The 20,911-nt window shown below is 44.0% G+C and overlaps 1 long non-coding RNA gene across 1 annotated transcript in view; it reads left to right on the top strand.

Moving 5' to 3' along the window:
* LOC140475927 (uncharacterized) overlaps nt 1–20,444 on the top strand; it is a 37,935-nt gene extending 17,491 nt beyond the window's left edge. Inside the window, exons 2-3 of the long non-coding RNA XR_011960360.1 lie at nt 19,646–19,729; nt 19,975–20,444. This is a non-coding gene — a long non-coding RNA (uncharacterized lncRNA). The remainder of the gene's footprint in view (nt 1–19,645; nt 19,730–19,974) is intronic.
* Nucleotides 20,445–20,911: the final 467 nt, after the last annotated feature.

The following is a 20,911-nucleotide window of genomic DNA, read 5'->3' as shown; positions in this document are numbered from 1 at the left end:
GCCCTCTGTAAGTCTTTGTAAGCTTCCCAATCTTTTGGTTTACCCACTGCCTTTTGCTGCATTATATGATTTCTCTTTTGCTTTTATACAGCCATAGGGTCATAGAGATGTATAGCACAGAAACAGACTCTTCGGTCCAACTTGTCCATGCTGACCAGATACACAGCCCAATTGAATCCCACCTGCCAGTACCTGGCCCATATCAACAATCCAGAATTGCTTCAGGGGTGCAATTTTCTTTGAAGCTAAGACAGGGTGGCTGGCAAAGTGTACAAGGCACCAGACTGCATTACCAGTGCTGAAGCGTTCAATAACTTAGACTCATTGCATGGCTATTTTTAGCAAGTTTCCAATACAAATGCATGTGTTACTGGACCAGCTTTCCAGTGCTGCAGAGAAAGAATAATTGTCAAGATGAACCACCTGCCATTAAAATCTATTCTAAATGTCATCTAGTGAGCACATATGCCTATCAATGTTTTAGACTGTAGTCTATTGCTCGAATTTTGATTATGGGCAATTCTATAAATAAAGACAAGTTTTCAGATATATTGATTCTGATTTTTAAAAAAAAAGATAATCAGTGATGCACACAGACATTAAAAAATACAACACATTATCATGCAAGTCACAGGCCATGTTATCCCTGACTTCCCTAGTCAGCTATGGTTGCCTCATCCTCCCTGTACTATGTTTCTTTTTCCTTGGTTGAATCTCTGCTGTGTCTCCTGAATTACTCACAGAAACTCCTGCCATTGCTGTTCCATTGTCTTTCCTGCTTGGCTCCTCTCCCAGTCAGTTCTACCCAGCTCTTCCCTCATGCCTCTGTAGTTGCCTTCATTCAGCTGTAATACTGTTACCTCTGATTCTATCTTCTCCCTCTCAAACTGCAAAGTAAATTCAATCATATTATGATCACTGCCTCCTAAGAATTCCTTTACTTTAAACTCCCTTACTAAGTCTGTCTCATTGCACAACACTAAATCCAGTATTGCCTGCTCCCTGCTCCATCTTGAAGACATTCCACAAATTCCTTTCCTTGCAATCCACTACCAACCTGATTTTCCCAGTGCACCTGCGTATTGAAATCCCCATGATCACTGTAACTTTGCCTTTCCTACACATCTTTTCTATCTCCTAGTTCATTCTAGTGATGATTGCAGCTACAATCAGTTCATTTAGAGCTTGGATATAATTCTCAACAAAAAGTTAAAGCCCAACGGCAACTTAATGTTAACCAGAGGACATTATTGTATTTGTCCTCTGAGGAGCAGAGTACGACAAAGGTTGAGAGACGAGTAGTCAATGGTTGAATAGTAGGTTGGTTAGAATGAATAACTATTCTGGAAGCTTTGTTTTTGATTATCTCCGAAGTTTGTTAGGTTTCTTTACAGTGTGGTTTCAATCAAAAGATGAAACAACAGTGGAAGCTGTGCAGAATGTGTGGACTTTCCAGTTGTTTATGAATCTGAATAGTTCAGTGTCACCCCATGTGGTACGTAAACCCACAGATCCATCTTGGGTGTCCTTGTTTTCAATATATGCATCATGTTCTGACTGTGTTAACGCAAAGTCTGAGGCTTGATCCAGAACGGGAAGAATTTATTTCTCAGACAAATAATGTGATGCTGGAAATCTGAAACAAACACAGGAAATTGCTGGAGAAACTCAGTCGATCTGAGAGCATCTGTGGAGAGAGAAACCTTTTGAGTCCAGCTTCTTCTGTGTTTACATAAGGATTTATTTCTGGTAATTGGTCAATATCCTGAAGTGTTAACTCTCTTTCTCCCTCCACAGATGCTGATCATTTCCAGTATTTTCTGTTTTTATTTAAGACTGTCAGCATTTGCAGGACCTTGCTTGTGTTTCTTGTTTCCCCTGAATTAGTCAAAACGCCACTCATCTCTTTTTTGGATTCTGGCTCATGCCCCAGGAATAATTCACAGCAGAGGATGGCCATTTGGGTGGTTTTCAAGGCTTTGTTTTCATAAAACAAACCGTGCTGCTCTGAAATGTATGGAAATCCCTCTGTCCCGAAGTAGAAATCCAGTGGCAGACATTCTTTTTGTGCCTGTTCAAAAGAGTCGAGGTTGATGGAATGATGATCTCTTATCTAGCTAATCAGGATTTTGGGATAATTAAGTTTCCAGTGTTACTCAGTCCCCAGCACAAAACTGTCTAAAAATTGCTAGAACACTGTACTCTAACTCATACAGGCTGAAGAAAATTCCACAGATGCTACAGGTGATATTAATCTTAGAACATAGTTAACCATTTTTATGCCAGAATGAAGCCTCACTACGCAACCACCCTCCCGTTACATTCAATCGTGCAGTGCACCACACTGAGTAAAATGGAGATGTGCTCCATCCAGATTTACTGTACTGAAGTGCAGAAACCTTTCTGGTTTCAACCAATGTAGATGACCATAGAGTCATAGAGATGTACAGCACAGAAACCGACCTTTTGGTCCAACTCACCTATGCCGACCAGATATCCCAACCTAATCCGGTCCCATTTGCCAGCACCCAGCTCGTATCCTTCCAAAGCCTTCCTATTCATATACCCATCCAGATGCCTTTGCCTGTTGCCATTGTACCAGCCTCCACCACTTTCTCTGGCAGCTCATAACATACATGCACCACCCTTTGCATGAAAACGTAGCCCCTTAGGTCCCTTTTATATCTTTCCTCTCTCACCCAAAACCTATGCCCTCTGGTTCTAGACTCCCTTACCCCAGGGAAAAGACCTTGTCTACTTACCCTATCCATGCCCCTCATGATTTTAAGGTCACCCCTCAGCCTCCGACACTCCAGGGAAAATATCCCCAACCGATTCAACCTCTCCCTGTAGCTCAAATCCTCCAACCCTGACAACATCCTTCTAAATCTTTTCTGAATCCTTTCAAGTTTCATACCATCCTTCAGATAGGAAGGAGACTAGAATTGCATGCAATATGACAAAAGTGGCCTAAGCAACATCCTGTACAGCCACAGCATGACCTCCCAACTCCTGTACTCAACGCTTTGACCAATAAAGGAAAACATACCAAATGCTTTCTTCACTATCCTATCTACCTGCAACTCTACTTTCAAGGAGCTATGAACCTGCACTCCAAGGTCTCTTTGTTCAGCAACACTCCCTTGGACCTTACCATTAAGTGTATAAGTCTTCCTAAGATTTACTTTCCCAAAATGTAGCACCTCGCATTTATCTGAATTCAACTCCATCTGCCACTCCTCAGCCCACTGGCCCATCTGGTCCAGATCCTGTTGTAATCTGAGGTACCTTTTTTCACTGTCCACTGTAGCTCCAATTTTGGTGTCATCTACAAACTTACTAACTACACCTCCTATGTTCTCATTTAAATCATTAACATAAATGATGAAAAGTGGTGAACCCAGCATGGATCCTAATGGCACTCCACTGGTCACAGGCCTCCAGTCTGAAAAAAACCCTCCAGCACCACCCTTTGTTTTCTACCTTCAAGCCAGTTCTGTATCCAAGTGGCTAGTTCTCCCTGTATTTCCCCTTGCTAACAAGTGTCGCATGGGGAAACTTGTCAAACTCCTTACTGAAGTCCATATAGATCACGTGCATCACTCTGTCCTCATCAATCCTCTTTATCACTTCTTCAAAAAACTCAATCAACTTTGTGAGACATGATTTCCCACGCACAAAGCCATGTTGACTATCCCAAATCAGTCCTTGCCTTTCCAAATATATGTACATTCTGCCCCTCAGGATTCCCTCCAACAATGTGCCCACCACTGATGTCGACCTTACTTAAATAGTGGCACCACATTAGCCAATCTCCAATCTTCCACCTGTGAATATCGATGATGCAAATATCTCAGCAAGCGGCCCAGCAATCACTTCCCTAGCTTCCCACAGAGTTCTGGGGTACATCTGATCAGGTCCTGGGGATTTATCCACTGTTACACATTTCAAGACATTCATTACTTCATCCTCTGTAATATGGGCATTTTTCAAGATTTCACCATCTATTTCCCGACATTTTATATCTTCCATATCCTTTTCCACAGTAAACACTGATGCAAGATACTCGTTTACTATCTCTCCTATGTCCTGCGGCTCCACACAAAGGCAGCCTTGCTGATCTTTGAGGGGCCCTATTCTCTCCCTCATTACCCTTTTGTCCTTAATGTATTTGTAAAAACCCTTTAGATTCTCCTTCACCCTATTTGCCAAAGCTATCTCATGTCCCCTTTTTGCCCTCCTGATTTCTCTCTTAAGTATACTCCTACTGCCTTTATATTCTTCTAAGGATTCACTCGATATATCCTGTCTGTACCTGACATATGCTTCCTTCTTTTTCTTCACCAAACCCTCAATTTCTCTGGTCATCCAGCATTCCCTATACCTACCAACCTTTCCTTTCACCCTCACAAATATACCATCTCTGGACACTCATTATCTCATTTCTGAAGGCTTCCACTTTTCCATCCATTCCTTTATCTGCAAACATCTGCTCCCAATCAGCTTTTGAAAGTTCTTGCCTAATACCATCAAAATTAGCCTTTCTCCAAATTAGAACTTCAATTTTTAGATCCATTCTATCCTTTTCCATCACTAATTTAAAACTAATAGAATTATAGTCACTGGCCCCAAAGTGCTCACCCACTGACACCTCAGTCACCTTTCCTGCCTTATTTCCCAAGAGTAGGTCAAGTTTTGCACCTTCTCTCGTAGGTACGTCCACATATTGTATCAGAAAACTGTCTTGTACACACTTAATAAATTCCTATCCATCTAAATCCTGAACACTATGGCAGTCCCAGTCTATGTTTGGAAAGTTAAAATCCTCAAATATAACCACCCTATTATTCTTACAGATAACTGAAATCTCATTACAAATTTGTTTCTCAATTTCCCACTGACTATTAGGGGGGTCTATAATAGATCATCCCTGTCTCATTTCTCAGTTCCACCCAAATGACTTCCCTTGATGGATTTCCGGGAATATCCTCCCCAAGTACAGCTGTAACATTATCCCTTACCAAAAATGCCACTCCACGTCCTCTCTTGCCTCCCCTTTCTATCCTTCCTGTACCATTTGTATCCTGGAACATTAAGCTGCCAGTCCTGTCCATCCCTGAGCCACGTTTCTGTAATTGCTATGATATCCCAGTTCCATGTTCCTATCCATGCCAGCGACTAGAAGAGATACTTTGTTTGCTGTAAAGTGTTTTGTGACATTCAGAGACTGCAAAAGAGGTTATAGAAGTGCCGATACTTAATTTTTATTCAAGGCTGAGCGATCACTTACTGCAGCGGCTTTGGTCAATGCTTCACAAAAGAAAAAAACCTGAAACAATCAAGGCAGGTTTTTGACTGATATGTTCAGCTTTTAGTGGACCTGTCACTGCACTGATGAATGGGCCAGTGAAAGGCGAAATTCAATTTGGTCACCCAAAGGTTCACCCTACACATCTGCTGCTGGCTCTTTTCAAAAATATTACCCTATGGTACTGCATTTGTAAGGCGAAGTAATTGGCCTTTGAGCTATGAACTCACATAACCTGTGCATCTGCATCCAGAATGTTGAAGAGGAGTGCATTGTTTTGAAAGCTAAAAATCACACAACACCAGGTTATAGTCCAACAGGTTTATTCGGAAGCGTGAGCTTTCAGAGTGCTGCTCCTTCATCAGGTGCTTGTGGAGTATAAGACCATACAACACAGAACCTCGAGCAAAAGATTGCAGTGTGATGTCACTGAAATGAAGTATTGAAAAAAAATGGATTGCCTGTTAAGTCTTTCATCTTTTTGACCATGTTAGTCTTGGTTCCTTCATATGTAAAATCAAGAACTTTTTAAAAGTTACATTCTCAAGTTAGCTTTAACAATAGGTGCTATTTCAACGCAGATGGAAGGTGTGAGGTTTAAGTCCAACATTATCTACCCCAGTCTAACACCGGAACCTCCAAATCGTTGTTTAGAAAGAAGAGGTTTGTGGGCTGACACTGGTAATGCTGCAGTTAGGATACACAGTGCAGGACTCTGAGTTGACACTATATCTTGGGCTAAATCCTATGAGTTTTTGCTTGAGTGAAAGTCATGGTGAGTTTTGAGATACTCACCACAAGGTCTGGTGAGCTGGCTTGTCGAATCTTAGTAAATTTGCCACACTAATTGCTGTTGCCACCCATATGTCTGATTTCCACCCCATTTTACCATACTCAATTCCCTTAGGAACTCGCCACTCAAGCAGATATCCACCCTGAGATCAGCATCCCTGCCATCTCTGAACCGTTGATGATCACCTGGAGAAACACTGGTAGCTGTCCAGCTCGCTGTGCAAGCAGTGAGGAGGGATGGATGAGAAGGCGACGCTGGCACAATGTTTCTCATTCACTGACTACAGTGTGGCACAGTGAAAAGATCTACCCTTCCTGGAGGCCACGCAATCCAGATGATGCCAGGCTGGTTAGAGATCATCACCTGGGTCAGTGCTATCTCCACGTGTGCAGGACAGGACTGGAAGTCAACGACCTTCTGCAGTCATAGAATCATAGAGATGTAGAGCACGTAAACAGACCCGTCGTCCAAATCATCCATGCCAACCAGATATCCTAGATAAATCTAATCAAACTGCTAGAATTTGGCCCAATCCCTGTAAACCCTTCCTATTCATATACCCATCCAGATGCCTTTAACTGTTGTAATTGTACCAGCCACTACCAGTTCTTCTGGCAGCTCAATCCATGTGTGCACCACCCTCTGTTTGAGATAGTTGTCCTTTTAAATCCCCTCCCCTCTAAGATTAAACCTATGCCCTCCAGTTATGGAGTCTTCCACCCCAAGGAAAAGACCTTGTCTATTTATCCTATCCATGCCCCTCATGATTTTATAAACCTCTATATGGTCATCCCTCAGCCTCTGATGCTCCAGGGAAAATAGCCCCAGCCTATTTAGCCTCTCCCTATAGCTCAAAATCTCCAACCCCAGCGACATCCTTGTAAATCTTTTTTGAACTCTTTCAAGTTTCACAATATCTTTCCTAAAGGAAGGAGACCATAATTGCATGCAATATTTCAATAGTGGCCTAACCAATGTCCTGTATACCTGCAACATGACCTCCCAACTCCCACCTCCAAAGCCTTCTTCACTATCCTGTCTACTTGTGACTCCACTTTCAAGGAGGTATGAACCTGCACTCCAAGGTCTCTTTATTGAGCAAAACTCCCCAGGATCTTACCATAAGCTTATAAGTCCTGCCCTGATTTGCATGCCGAAAATGCAACTCCTCACATTTATCTAAATTAAACTCCATCTGTCACTCCTCAGCCCAATGCCCCAATTGATCAATTGAAAAACAGCCCTCCACCACCACCCTCTGTCTTCTGCCATCAAGCCAGCTCTGTATTCAAATGGCAAGTTCTTGCTATATTCCATAAGATCTAACCTTGCTAACCAGTCAACCACAAGGAACCTTGTTGAATGCCTTACTGAAGTCCATTTTGATCACGTCCATCGCTCTGCCCTCATTAAACCTCTTTGTTGTTTCTTCAAAAAAACTCAATCAAATAGTGAGACCTGATTTCCCACGCACAAAGTCATGTTGACTATCCCTAATCAGTGCTTGCCTTTCCAAACACATGTACATCCTGTCCCTCAGGATTCCCTCCAAAAACTTGCCCACCACCGATGTTGGGCTCATCAGTCTATAGGTCCCAGGCTTTTTGTTATCACTTTTCTTAAATAGTCGCACCACATTAGCCAACCTCCAGACTTCTGGAACCTCACCAATGCTATCAATGAAATAAATATCTCAGCAAGAGGGCCAGCAATCACTTTCCTTGCTTCCCACAGAGTTCTAGGGTACCCTGAATAGATCCTGGGGTGTATCCACCTTTATGAGTTTTAATACATCCAGCACCTCTTCCTCTGTAATATGGACATTTTTCAAGATGTCCTTATTTATTTCCCCATGTTCTATATCTTCTATGTCCTTTTCCACAGTAAATGCTGATGCAAAATACTCATTTAGTATCTCCCCCGCTTCCTGCAGATCCACACAGAGGCTGCTTTCCTGATCTTTAAGGGGCCCTATTCTCTTCCCAGTTATCCTTTTGTCCTTAATGTATGTATAAAATCCTTTTGGCTTCGCCTTAACCCTATTAGCCAAAGATGACCCTTTTTGCCCACCTAATTTTCCTCTTAATTATATTCTTACTGCCTTTATACTCTTCCAAGGATTCACTTGATCTCTGCAGTCTATACCTGACATATAATTCCTTCTTATCCATGACCAAACCACAATCCTCCTGTCATCCACCTTGCCCACAGCCTTACCCTTCACTCTATCAGGAACACACCGTCTCTGAACTCTCACTGCCTCACTTTCGAAGGCTTCCCATTTTCCAGCCATCCCTTTTACCTGCAAAAATCTGCTCCAATCAACTTTTGAAAGTTCTTGCCCCATATTGTCAAAATTAGACTAGATTAGATTAGATTACTGACTGTGGAAACAGGCCCTTCGGCCCTACAAGTCCACACCGACCCTCTGAATCGCAACCCACCTGGACCCATTCCCCGGGAATTTACCCCTTCACCTAACACTACGGGCAATTTAGCATGGCCAATTCACCTAAGCTGCACATTTTTGGAGGAAACCGGAGCACCCGGAGGAAACCCACGCAGACACGGGGAGAATGTGCAAACTCCACACAGAGTCACCTGAGGCGGGAATTGAACCCAGGTTTCTGGCGCTGTGAGGCAGCAGTGCTAACAACTGTGCCACCGTGCCGACCACAAATTCTGCCAGGGTGAGTGCTATACTCTGCTCTTTGCCATCTAACATTCATTTCCATTCCTGCTAATGCATCTGGCTCTCACCAAGGTCCATGTCCTGACATTCTTCTGTTGCGTATGACCCCACCCCTCACTCACCCCCACCCTGACCCCCCCCCCCCCTCCAGCCCTAACCTGGCATGGCCTGCAGCCAGTTCTGTTCAAAACCTGGAGCAATGCAACCAGTCCTCTGGCCATCTATCTGTCTCCATGGATCAGTTAGTGACTCCCATGGAGGGACAGGCCCAGCATCCTCTAGGGGCAGCCAGAGTTGGCATGCTTACACAATATTGCCCTGTGCATTGGTCCTCAGGATCAAATACAGGACCAGAGAGGGTACAGGAACCTAGGCCTGGACGCAAGTGCCCCTCTTCACAAGGAGACAGGATGGTGCCAGGGGGGCACCCAGCCAGAGGAGGAGCCTCTGGCCTAGTGGTATTACTGTTAATCCGGAGACCCAGGTAATGTTCTGTGCACCCAGGTTCAATTCCCACCATGACAGGGTTTTCTTTTATTATTTATCATTTATCAGATGAGGACTTTGCTGGCTAAGCCAGCATTTATTGCCCATACTTAATTTCCGAGACAGCCATTTAGAGTCATCCACATTGTTGTGGGTCTGGACTCACACATAGGCCAGACCAGGTAATGATGGCAGTTTTGTTCCCTAAAGGGAATCAGTGAACCAGATGTTTTTTCCAACAATTGACAAAGGCCATTAGTAAATTCTCAATTCCAGGTTATTATTGGGTTCATGATCCACCACATGTCATGGCAAGATTCGAACATGGATCCTGAGAACATCACCTGGGTCTCTGGATTAACAGTCCAATGATAATACCACTGGGCCATTGTCTCACAGATTCAATTTAAAAAATCTGGAATTAAAAGTCTAATGATAACTATGAATTCATTGTTGATTCTGAGGAAAATCCCATCTGGTTCACTTCTGTTCTTTGGCAAAGGAACCTGCGATCCTACATGTGACTCCAGACCCTTGGGGCAATTACAGATGGGCAATAAATGCCAGCCTAGTCAGGTGATGCACTCATCCCTTGAATTAATATTAAAAAAGGCCCGTTGGCAGTTTTTGAAAAGGACACTGGCTGGGCCTTCCACTCCCACCAAGCATGCTCCCTGTTGACGTGTGGATTTTCAGGCTGAGAAGGGGGATTTTGTCTCTGGAAAGAAGACCCGCAGGATGTCAGGCCGTTGGGCCCCCCACAAACCTCCTGGACAATGGGATCCATTATGGAGCGGTGACCCTTCATCAAAAGAGGAGCTCAGTGTAGTGCAGCAAGAGGAAGAGAAGAAGGAAGTTATACCACAGGCACGTTCAGGACATGGCTAACAATATTAAGTCAATTGTTTGTTGTCTTCCTAGCCACTTGTTGGTCATCAGTCACGTGGTTGTCTGTGTTTTAGTGTAGCACCTAAATGCTTCATTAGGTCCTGTGGCATCACCGTCTGGGCAGTAACAGAGCACACTGACTAAGGGTCTATGATGACCGATAAAACATCATATGGCAGCTGGGGATACATGGTTTATACTCGATGGATGAGGGAGAACCTAATTTAAATGTACAGAATACTGAATGGCCTGGACAGAGTTGATGTTGGGAAGATGTTTCCATTGGTAGGAAGGACTAAGACCCAAGGGAATGATCTTAGAGTAAAGGGAAGACATTTTAGAACAGAGATAAGGAGAAACTTATTCAACCAGAGAGTGGTGAAGTTGGATGTAGGTTTTCTCACTGAGCTGGAAGGTTCAGTTTCAGACGTTTCATCACCATATTAGGTAAGATCATCAGTGAGCCTCTGGATGAAGCACTGGTGGTATGGACCACTTTTTATTTATGTATTTAGGTTTCCTTGGGTTGGGGAAGTCATTTCCTGTGATGATGTCATTTCCTGTAGTGATGTCATTTCTTGTTCTTTTTCTCAGGGGGAGGTAAATGGGATCCAAGTCAATGTGTTTGTTGATAGAATTCGGATTGAAATGCCATGCTTTGAGAAATTCTTGTGTGTGTCTCTCTTGTCCTAGGATGGATATGTTGTCCAGTTGGAGTGGTGTCCTTCTTCATGTGTATGTAAAGATACTCGTGAGAGTAGATCACTTTTTGTTCATGTACATGAACATCAACTTGCCATCGAGCAGACTTGAGGGGCTGAATGGCCTAATTTCTGCTCCTATGTTTTATGGTCATATGGAATTAGTCTGATACCATCACCCTATGCTCCTCCCAGCCAACCCACAGCACAAAGCCTGCCCTCTGACTGACCTTTATGGAGACCAATGACTGACCGTGACCCATTCCCTCATGCACAGTGTTCCTGTGTAACTCCACCCCAACCGGACTCCTTACAATGACTAAAACCAAGGCCAAGTATGTGAGGCTGCCGTTGACTAACAGTGCTGACTCACTTCAGACTGAAGATACTCCTACGGACCTCACCGCAGACTACTTCCCTTAGACTATCAGACAGGTTACAGCAGGTTTGGTGATGAATATTCCTGCAACATGATATAGACCTGGCATTCTGACACACGGCGAAAGGTACATCCCTTTGAACTGAGGGCTGCTGCACAGACTGCCACCATTTTTTTTATTATTCATTCATGGGATGAGGCCAGCATTTATTGTCCATGCTTAATTGCCAGAGTCAACCACATTGCTATGGGTCTGGAGTTACATGTAGCCTAGGAGAAAGTGAGAACTGCAGATGCTGGAGATCAGAGCTAAAAAATGTGTTGCTGGAAAAGCGCAGCAGGTCAGGCAGCATCCAAGGAGCAGGAGCATCAATGTTTCGGGCATGAGCCCTTCTTCAGGAATGCATTCCTGAAGAAGGGCTTATGCCCGAAATGTCGATTCTCCTGCTCCTCAGATGCTGCCTGACCTGTTGCATGTAGCCTAGACCAGGTAAGGATGGTAATTCCCTTCCCTAGAGTGAACCAGATGGGTTTTTCCAACAATGGGTTCATGGTCATCAACAGACTCTTCGTTCCAGATTTTTATTCACTTACAATTCCACCATCTGCCATGTGGGGTTTGAACCTGGGTCCCAGGAACATTACCTGGGTCCAGTGATAATACCATAAAGCCATTGCCTTCCCTATAGCAAGGCATGGCAGGGTAAGAAAGGTATGTAAGCCGAGGGCATGGCAGTAAGCACCAAGTGAACACACACAGGAAGTGCAAGGGAACAGCCATGATAGGCCACCTATTCCAAGCTGCAGACAATGTACCTGTCTCTGTGTGTGGTAAGTACATGATGCTGGTTGCTAGTGCACTGCTGGTACCTTTAGAGAGAGGCCGGAATGGTGGTGATTACTCCCTGAAAGTCTAGTGCCAGTATCTGTGGTGGAAGAATAAATTGTGGCTGGGGCTGGTGGATCATGGCCTGGTCTGCAGTTTGCCTGTGGGCAAGATGGAGGTCGCTTGAGGGGGAGGGGAGGGGCTTGTTAAAACCACCAGACGTCCACTCAGGTTTTCACATTGAGTTTTCCCGATTGCTGGTTTGTTGAGAGGGCTCAGTAAGATCGCAACAGGAGTGTCAGTGAGGCAAGGTGGGTCATCTGAAGGACCTTGACCAATGTTAATCACCATCAATTGGTGACTCACCACTGCCCAGTGAGAATCTTGCCACATCGCTAGAGAAAAACAAACAAGACGTGGTAAGAAGATCTCAACATCAAGGTGGGCCTCACCAGATGTATGTCCCAATTCTGCCAGATATGTTGCCATAGCCCATGTCGCCCGGAACACTGTAAGGTCCGCCTTCCACGTGTGAATGATCAGCTTTAAGTCTTGGTCCATCATTCTGTCAGTTTTTCTCACTCTATGATAATGCCTGTTGTTATGGACCAGGCCAGGCTCCTCAAAGTATTTCAACAAAGTAGCCCAGACCCTAACTTTGTTCGTTGTTTTAAGCAGGTGTAAGGTGGATGTTCCAGGAGAGGATCAGCTGGTCAAACCACTTAATTTTAAACAAAACAGAATTTATTTACAAGATTACTGAATGAAACACAAACAACAGAAAACTGAATAATTTCATCTTTCCGACAACCGAACAGATCACCCCCCACCTTAACGATGCTGTTTCTAATACTTGCAATAATCCTCATGAACACTCCTTGGCACAAAAGTTAAAATCAAACACAGGGTCTTCCAGGTGAGAAGTCGGAGAGAGAGGACCAGCCTGGACCTGCTTCTTTGGGTCCAGCAGCTTTTCCCCACTACTACCAAAAGCCAAGTCAAACCAAACCAGAGAAAAACTCAGCTGAGAGAACTGATGAAGAATTTATGCCCGAAACATCGATTCTCCTGCTCCTCGGATGCTTCCTGATCTGTTGTACTTTTCCAGCAACACTCTCTTCAACTCTGATCTCCAAGCTGGGAGAACTGGCCGCTCACTTTTCATTGTACAAATGATTTTATTTTTTAAACTTGAAAGCCTTCTGCCTGAGGCAGTATTTGTTATCTATTATCAAATTAGCCCTAAACCCCTTCAACCCAGTCTTTTCAGAGTCTACGATCTCTCTGAAAAGAAAACCCAAGTTCAAGATAATGTGGTTAATGGAGCAGTTTCGTCACACTGTCTACTAATGAAGATCTGTGGCAGTCTCGCTGCCGACATGACTTTGACTTCTTGTTTACTGACGTTGTCTTATCCGAAGCAAAGGAAAAGCAACACAAGGTTGGGTGGGGGGGTGGGGGGGGGGGGGGGGGGGAGGGTGGGGGGAGATGGTGGAGTGTGGTTGGGAGAGTATGGCGTAGTTGTGGTGATGGGTGTTGTAGGTCGGCGTTATAGATGAGAGCGATCAGAAATCAGGGTGATGGGGGTGGGGGTGGGTGGGGAGTGTGTGCAACATCCAAATCACCTCTCAACGCTGTGTTGTGAACCGGAGTTCTGCCACAATCCTATGGCTTCCGGTCAGTCAGCCTACACATTACAGCACGTCCCGTCCGAACAGCCAGAACAATTCCAATTCAGTCAAGTTTCCTGGTGCAAAGCCAAGGTCCATAAAGGGTTAAGCTGGGTTTGCCATCCAGTGAGACTCGGAGGCACAGCTGCCGGGAGAATCTGTCTGCACCACCGCCGCTAAGCCACCACCTCCCTTCCCCACCCACACTGCCTCACAAACCACCCCCTCCAACCCTTCTCTCTCCCACATGCACTCCCATCTCCAACACCCACAACCCCCACCATCCCTTCAAAGCATTCAAGTTGCAGCCTGGAATGAAAGAGTGCTGGAGTCTTGTTTTAATTTGAGTTTAGAGAAAGACGGCATTCAGCAGCATATTGTTGAAGCATGTAGCAGTGGTGACACTGAGCATACTTCAAGGCTTCAGATTGGACGGTGGTCATTGCTGCCTGACGCCTTATCAGGGACTTAATTTCACCGCAAATCCTCTGGAGTGCAGCTTCATCTTCTGAGCCCATGCCAAGCGAATTCTCATCTTCCCACTTGTCTGCAGGCTGTTTGGAGGTTCTAATGCGGCTGGCTTGATGCTATTAATCCTGCTTCAAGTTGATACATGCAAATGCTGATGGAAAAAAAACACAGAAAGGGAAATAAAAACAAAACAGAAAGAGAGCATCCAAGTGGCGACCACAAGTCGTACTGCCATGGGAACTCTCCTAATTGAAACCTAAACTACCCCTTTATCGTCAGTACAAAAAAAGGATTTATAACACACCCTTATGTCTCAGCATCTCCTCCTCATAAAAACAATGATTTACCCAAAACAGACAGTAAATTATTGCAAGGCCTCATTCCTTAACAGCCTCTCCCATGCTAAGAAACCCAGTAGCCTTCCTAATTAACTCGTTTGACTGAGCATCGTAAAAGCAATTGAATTTATTTACTTTATTTGAATTTTGGTTTTTTTTTTAACAAGGCAAATCCAAGGCGAGTGCAGCCAGTTGCCTGGTGACCTGACCCAGCTAGATCTGTCTGAATCAGAAGGAAAATTAAACGACTGAAGGGGGAAGATTATGAAGCTGTTGTTTGCTGTTCTAGACCACAGAGTGAACTGCGGCAGCAATATAATCAAACTGTTGCCATCAAGAACTAGAAGCACAGAGGTGCGATACCTGAATGTTATAGAATTGTACGCTCACTGTGAATATTGAGCACTCGCCGTGTCAAGTTTAAAGGCTATATGATTTCTCAGTAGATTAGTTGGCTCCACGCAACTTATTAATATCTATATCCCTGTTCAGTTCAGTCAGCATATGCAGCTCCCTGTATTATCTCCTCTTAAGACTGTTGACTATGCATTTGGGAGCTGTATTTTGTAATGGAGTCCCTGTTATAATGATGTTGCCTTACAGGGCTTCTTTATTACGTTGGCAGCTTCCAACTATGAAAAGTACATCCACATTCATGTTATCTCAGAGAATATTGAAAAGCTTAGTATGTTCATGTCATATTTTTTTTCCCAGATTTCTCAGTTAATGAGAGAGTCGCATATCAGGAATGACTGCCTTGCTTAGGCTTTTGGCCCGGTGTGAAAAATAATTTTGAGTCCAGGCCAAAAGGAGTATTGCCTAATAATAGCCAATGGTCACCATGGTGTACAATAACAGCAATTGTGCTAATTTGCATATGACAGGAATGCACATATTAAACATCTGAATATACAAACAAGGAACAAGAGAAGGCCACTCAGCATTTTGAGCCTGTCTGGCCATTCGGTAAGGTGATGGATGATCGGATTTTAAACTCATTCCTGCATACCCTCCAATAATCTTTCATCCCCTTGGTAATCAAGAATCTATTGACATCAGCCTTAAAAATATTTAAATATTCCGACCTGCCACCTTGTGACGAAGGGAATTCCAAAGACCTCTAAGAGAAAAGAAGATGAAGGATCACCCTTATATGGTATGACAACAAACTTTGAGTTGGATCAGGATCCTAAAAGTTAAGGAGTACGGCTCGCTCTGTGAGAATTCGTGTTTCCTCAACGTGAATTCTGTGCAACATGATTGACGAACTGGGGAGGCTACTTGTACAGCTTGAACTTATAAAATTTGTGTTAGCTGTAACTACTTTGCCAATATGTTAAGCATTGTTTCCAAAGCCCGATTTCTCTATAACGTCAGGCTGCGCTAGAACACAACCAATGTGTTATAGAAGAACTGATTGGATGTAAATATGATTAAACGGATTGTCGAATGGGATGATGTACATTAGTGCAACAAAATAAAAATCCACGATATGTGGAGAAAGAAACGTGAGGAGCAGTAGACTGTGATGGAAGGTAAATGAGGAGATGGAGTGGTTGGACATAGAGCTCCCCTCTATTTGGCTGAATGAACATCTATTAGGATTGATTCACAAGCAAGGCCATGTATCCACATGTCTCCTGTCTATTGATGGAGGCAGTGCTGATGAATAATTAACAAACTAAACAAGTGGGGTAATTATTTCAGACTGTTATGAAGTCCTGAGCCTGCCCCTGAAATGAAGCAGGCATTAGAAAACCCTATCAGCCCACTAAGTTACACTGATCCTTCAAAGAGCATCCCACCCAAACCCAATACCCTAGGTATTTCCCGTGGCTAATCCACCTAGCCTGCACACTATGGTAATTTAGCATGGCCGATCCAACTGAGCTGCACATTTTGGAGTGTGGGAGGAAATCAGAGCACCCAGCCAAAACCTACTTGGAGAGAATGTGCAAACTCGACATAAACAATTACCCAAGGCTGGAATTGAACCTAGGTCACTGGTGCTGTGAGGGAGCAGTGCTTACCAGTTAGCCAGCTACAGTGGGATTAAATGAGATTTTTACCAAGTGTCCCCTTCACTTGGGATGGTGGGTAGGCTCTCAAAGAATGATGGCTTATCTGAGGTCGCCCAGCATGTGAGGAGTAGTAGACTGCGATGGAAGGTAAATGAGGAGATGAAGTTGTTGGACATAGAGCTCCCCTCTCACCAAACATTTTAAATAAAGTGTGGAGACAATAGCCAGGCCTCCAACATGGATTGAAATGGTGGAATCCCTTTTGAGAGTGGTTAATTCTTGCTCTTACACCCAGGTGGGCACGGATACCCTGCTGGATCTCTGGGGGTTTGCTAATCTGCCCACCTCCTGGCACCTAAACTGCCCCTGGAGACCAGCTAGAAAATCATAGTTGTCCTTCTATGATTGATCTTAAACAGTCCTATGACAAGCTTAATCAGCTAACCACCATGGAAGAGGTTACTTGCCTTCGCAAGTCTTTGTCGACCCCAGTCCAACACCGGCATCTTCACACATACAGCCTGCTCTGGGAAATGGGTATGACAGGAGGCATGGGTATTTTCAGGCTATGACCACCTTTTTGCATGTGATTCCTGTCCGAAATCCAATCCCTTAGCTCTATTTTTTCTTTCTCCTGGGATGCTGGCTGACCAGCCTGTGTTTACAGCATTGTCTGTCTTTATCTCGGATTTCTGGCATCTGCAGTTATTTCTACTGGGCTGTGTTCAAAACGCTGCAGGTAATGGGGAGATGGGATCTCTGATGGTTTCATTTTAATTCCTCCGGCAAAATCAGAGCCACTTCTCTGTGGAAACGCTAAACACCAGTATTTCTAGCTTAACTCGGAGACCAATAATGTGTCCCAGCCACATGTGGCATTCAATCAGATACTTCCGGACAATGAAGTTTGTTGTCAGTAACAAAATACCAATCCTAATACTGTAGCTGATTGTAATTAATGTACTTCATAAGAAATCTAAGTGGCATGACAACCTCGGGGGAGGGATTCCAAAATTGCTTGTATGTTTATAGTTATCTGTGAGGATTTAAAAGAGGTGTCTAACATCAGTGACAAGCGTTAAAAAAAGAGGCAGTGTCACTGGATGAGTACTCCAGAGGCCTACACTAGAGTCACATTTATAGATGTACCACACAGAAAAGACTCTTTGGTCCAACCCATCCACATCGACCAGATATCCTAAATTAATCTAGTCCCATTTGCCAGCATCTGGCCCATATCCCTCTAAACCCTTCCTTTTCATCTATCCATCCAGATGCTTTTTAAATGTTGTAATTGTACCAGCCTCCACCACTTCCTCTGGCAGCTCATTTCATACACACACCACCCTCCATGAAAAAGTTGCCCCTTAGGTCTCTTTCATATCTTTCCCCGCTCACCCTAAACCTATGCCCTATAGTTCTGGACTCCCCCACCTCAGGGTAAAGACTTTGTCTATTTATCTTATCCATGTCCCTCATAATTTTGTAAACCTCTATAAGGTCACCCCTCTACTTCCGACACTCCAGGGGAAAACAGCCCCAGCCTGTTCAGCCTCTCCCTATAGCTCAAGTCCTCCAAACCTGGCAACATCCTTGTGAATCTTTTCTGAACCTTTTCAAGTTTCACAACGTCCTTCCTATAGCAGGGAGACCAATGGGGATCAAATCCGAATGTCACACTTTTAAGAGTTGAATGAATAAATCTGGAATTAAAACAAAATTAGTCTTAGTAATGGTGACTATGCATGTCCATTCAATGTGTGAACCCATCTGGTTCAATAATGTCTTTTATGAAAGGAACTCTGGAATTGTTACCTGATCTGGCCCTCCAGGTTGACTCCAGACCCAGTGCAATCTGGCTGCCTCTTAACTGTCCTCTGCAATGGTCAAGAAACCACACCGTTCAATGGCAATTAGGGACAGGCAATAAGTACCGCAATTAAAAATGACATCCGATCAAAAAATAAGACATTAAAAAAAGGTTGTTGACATCCTCAAATTTTGTGTGTGGTTTTGGTCTCCTTTTCTGAGGAAGGATGCCCTTGCTCTTGAGGGAGTGCAGTGAGGGTTTCCCAGGCTAAATCCGGGGATGGCAGGACTGACACATGAGGAGAAATTGACTGGGTTAGGATTGTTTTCGCTGGACTTCCGATGAGTGTGGGAGTATCTCAGAGACTTATCACATTCTAACAGGACTAAACAGGGTAAATGCAGAGAGGATGTTCTCTATGGTGGGTGTGTCCAGAAACAGGGGTTACAGTCTGAGGATTGGGGTGAGGACAGAGATGAGGAGATATTTCTTCACCCAAAGAGTAGTGAGCCTTTGGAATTCATTACCACAAAGTGGTTGACGCCAAAACATTGAATGTATTCAAGAGGTGACTAGGTATAGCACTTGGGGCAAATGGGATCAAAGGTTGTGGGGAAAAAGCAGGATTAGGCTGTGGGTTTAGGTGATCAGCCATGATCGTGATGAATGGCAGAGCAGGGTCAAAGGGCTGAATGGCCTCCTCCTGCTCCTACCTTCTATGTTTCAATGTTTCTATCCAAGTCAAGGACAGACTGAATCATTCATGTGGCCTTGCTCAAGTGACAACAGTCCATGAAAACAATCACTGCACTGTCACTCCGACAGAGGGGATAACTGTCACATCTGTCAGGATTACTAAGAGACAGGGCCAGGGATATGGATGTACAGGAGGGCCCAATACTCAGGCCCTGGACACCAAGGGGCCTGCTGTGCTCAATTTATGGACAAGCCCAGGCTAGCATCAAAGTCCATGATTTCTGTTCAAAGACCTCGGTGGAAGATTTTCTGTGCTTTTGTAAAATTTGTTTTTGGACTACGGCAACACTGAGATAGGAGTCTTTACATCAGTTTTTGCTGGAAGTATTGAGCAAGTCAGACGGTGTGAGAAAGAAACAACATGGGTCAGACTGGGTAGGAATAGCAGACTGATCCAATTGGGTTTTAACAATAATGCAGGAATTATACTGGCATATTTCTCCGTGTTTTTTCTGAAGATCCCAAGAACAATCATTGGACTCAAAATGTTTTTTCTCTCTCCACAGATGCTGACAGACCCACTGAGTTCTCCAGCACTTAGTTGAAAAATGGAGGTTTACAGGAAATTTGAGGAAACGATTATTTACCCAGTAAGTAATGGGGATTGGGAACATGCTGCTTGGGAGCGTTGTTGAGTTGGGAAATCTCACAACCTTTAAAAAGTACTTGGATGAGCATGTTAAAAAGTCATACTTATAAAGACTATGAGCCAACTACTAACAAGTGAGACTAGAGCAACTTTAGAGTAGTTTTTATTGGTACAAATTAGTTGGGTCAAAGAGTTTCTTCTGTCCTAAATAAATCTTTGATTTTATTATTCCTATTTTTCTTCCAGATCTCCACCACCCACTGTACTTTGCTATAGTGAACTGCAGCTACTGATTCTACTTAGAATCCATACTGTGTGGAAGCAAGCCATTCGGTCCATCGTGACCACACTGACCCTCCAAAGGGGATCCCACCCAGACCAATCCCCTACCCTATATTTCCAATGGTTCATCTGGCCAAACTACGCATCCCTGAACACCATGAGCAATTTAGCATGGCCATCTTTGGATTGTGGGAGGAAACCTGAGAACCCAGAGGAAACCCACTCAGACACAGGGAGAATGTGCAGACTGTGCACAGACAGTCCCCCAAGGGTCCCCGTTGTGAGGCAGCAGTGCTAACCATTGAGACATCGTGCTGCCCACTTCCTCAGATATGAGAACGATGAGCAGAAAAGTCGATCCTCAATCGATGTGAAAATATTCGGGAAACACAGAGTGAAAACCTGAGCAGCAAACAGACTAATTGCTCACACAGTGGTGCTGAACAAAGCAGATCAATTGTGTTTCAATATCCTTCATTCCCTTATCATGAAGGAAACAATATATCATTTTTTCCAAAGCAAAGTAATTGTGTAATGTCTACTTTGGATGTTGGGATTTCATGTTAATACAAAAAGAAGGTGGATAGCTCTCACCCACACCAATGAGAGACAGAAGAACTCATTTGCTTGGTTCCATCATCAGGGCATGGTTCATGGAGGCTAATTGAGTAGGAGAGTCTCTCATCAATGACAGAGACGACTCAAATTTCAATCGATGACCTTTAAATGGATGAAGAATTGGACGCCTTCTGTTACTTTCTTACCCTTTCTCACTGATGTTCTCTATGTTTCCCACTGACAATCCAATGCATCCAAGTCGAGACTGTGGTGCTGGAAAAGCACAGCAGGTCAGGCAGCATCCGAGGAGCAGGAGAATCGCGTTTTGGGCATAAGCCCTTCA

The sequence above is a fragment of the Chiloscyllium punctatum genome, chromosome 4 (genome assembly GCF_047496795.1).
Source record: "Chiloscyllium punctatum isolate Juve2018m chromosome 4, sChiPun1.3, whole genome shotgun sequence".
In the NCBI taxonomy this organism is placed as follows: domain Eukaryota; kingdom Metazoa; phylum Chordata; class Chondrichthyes; order Orectolobiformes; family Hemiscylliidae; genus Chiloscyllium; species Chiloscyllium punctatum.
The sequence above is the reverse complement of the archived record's forward strand: the minus strand, read 5'-3'. Positions and strand labels throughout refer to the sequence as shown.